This window comes from Malaclemys terrapin, chromosome 2 (genome assembly GCF_027887155.1).
Source record: "Malaclemys terrapin pileata isolate rMalTer1 chromosome 2, rMalTer1.hap1, whole genome shotgun sequence".
Taxonomy (NCBI): Eukaryota; Metazoa; Chordata; order Testudines; family Emydidae; genus Malaclemys; species Malaclemys terrapin.
Window position 1 is genome coordinate 66,727,435 of NC_071506.1, and position 2,076 is coordinate 66,729,510.

The following is a 2,076-nucleotide window of genomic DNA, read 5'->3' on the forward strand; positions in this document are numbered from 1 at the left end:
ATAAAAATGAATCAATTGACATAGAGACCCTCTCTAAATAAACAGGAGCTTAAAAATCAATTAAAAACAAAATAAAAGAGGAGTGTCAGGGAGTATGGTCAAAAGAAACTAGCGGATTTTTATGAAATATGCTCTAGAATCAAAAATGCAGACATGCTGCAAGAACCTGAGAGAAAGAGTGAGGTAGATCTACTCCAAATACTTTGGCTTAAACAGGAACTTGGACTTAATTAATAAACACAAAGACGGGCTGTGTGAAACATACAAGTTCAAAGCAACAGTTGAGCATATCTTCTGGGAGTGTAAAGAGTGTAATATTGTGAGGAGGGGCTTGTGTTACAAACTCAGGCACCTAAAAGTCACAAAGGTTACATTAAAATACCAGGTAACAGCATCAGGGAAATGGGACATCATTAAGAAAGCAATATTATATTTTTTTTTAAAATACTGGGAAGAGAGAGAGACTGTAACTATATATCATGAAATCCAGCACTTGGTGGTTATAGAGCCAGAACGTGAGCCTGCTACACCATAGAGCACCAGAAGGAGAAGAAAGGGACTAGAAAGGAGAAGCAGGGAGCTGTAAGAATTGCGTGGGGAGACCAGTATGAGATCTGAGAAGGCAGTAATTGTGAGCTGCTGCTGAAGAGACCTAATGCAGAAAGAGAACTGTTGGGAGAGTGCTGTTAGAGAGAACTGGCCAATGTGGCGAAACTCAGCTGAGTAGAAGATAGGTGCAGAGGCCCCTAAGTAAAGGGGCAGGAGCAGCACAGCAGGTGTGGGCCAAGCCCAGGAGCAGGAGGGTTAATTTAGAGAGAGGGTCTCGTGAGCAGGGGTAGAACTCACAGGCAAAGGGGGCCTTGGGGAGTGGAACACTGTGGGGAGCCCTCTCACAGAAGCTGTGAATTGAAGGCAACCAGAGAAGAGCCACAAGAAGCATGGAGAATTGCCAGAGTCATGGAGGCCCTGGAAGAGGGATATAGGAACTGGAGAAGAGAAACTGTTGACTCTTAAGTGAGTGGCCTGGAGATGACCGCTGGAGTGTGGGGCTGGAGAGCTGCGGCATTTATCCAGCCTCACTTTGGGGGTTTTGAGACCGGTCTTACTTGAGAGATATGCAAGTGGTTGCACTTATACTAATTATGCCTGTGAGTAGGGCTTAATCTGGACATTGAGAGGGATAACATTCCTTTCCCAGGTGGTGGAGATGAACGTTGGTCTGATGTGTGGTGAAGATGGGTAACTAGGTCAGCCCTGGAGACTGTAGGGGAAACTGAGGTAGGATTTGTTTGTATTGCTAAATTGGGCCATAGGAGGTCACCCTGGTGTGTGGGGGTAGGGGGATCAGCACTGTTAAACTAACCAAGTTCTTTATATTGCAAGCTGGGAAGCATTAAAGAAGAGTGGGTGTATTTTTATAGCTATTTCTCTTTAATTAGTTGGGAAGGACCAAATACTGCACTGTAGAACTAGACAGATGGAACAAACAAAAAGTGCACACCTTTTCTCCGGGGCATGTGGTCATTTCACCAGCATAAGTAGTGTAGGTGGTGTTTCTTTTTGAAATATGACAGTATACAAGGAAATTATTTTAATTTTGTTGTTTGCTTGCTTGCCCATAGCTGTCCCCCAGGATTCCCATCTTAAGCACCAGTTTGTGCAAGACATGGCAAGCATATCCTTTGTGCAAATGAAAAAAACGTTTAAGGATTTTGATACAGTGCCACAGTGTCTGCACATCAGCAGCTCTCCATGTACAAGTTCATCAGCCGCATCATAGGACAACTGCAATTCATTAGATGATAAGTTGCCTTCACAGCAGTATAAGTCTCTCTCCAAACTATGCTGGAGAGATAACGCCCTTTGTAGCTGAAGTAACCTGAATAATTATCATGTCTCAGACATTAAAAGTATTTTTAGATTACTGGATTATGTCTGGGCAACATTGTAATGGCAGTCCTGAACAACTTGTGGAACATCTTTTAACTCCAAATAAATACAATAACTGGAAGTTACAGTGGTTGCCTAAGTGAATTGAAGTTAACAGGGTACTTTGGACTTTTAAGGGTTAGAAGG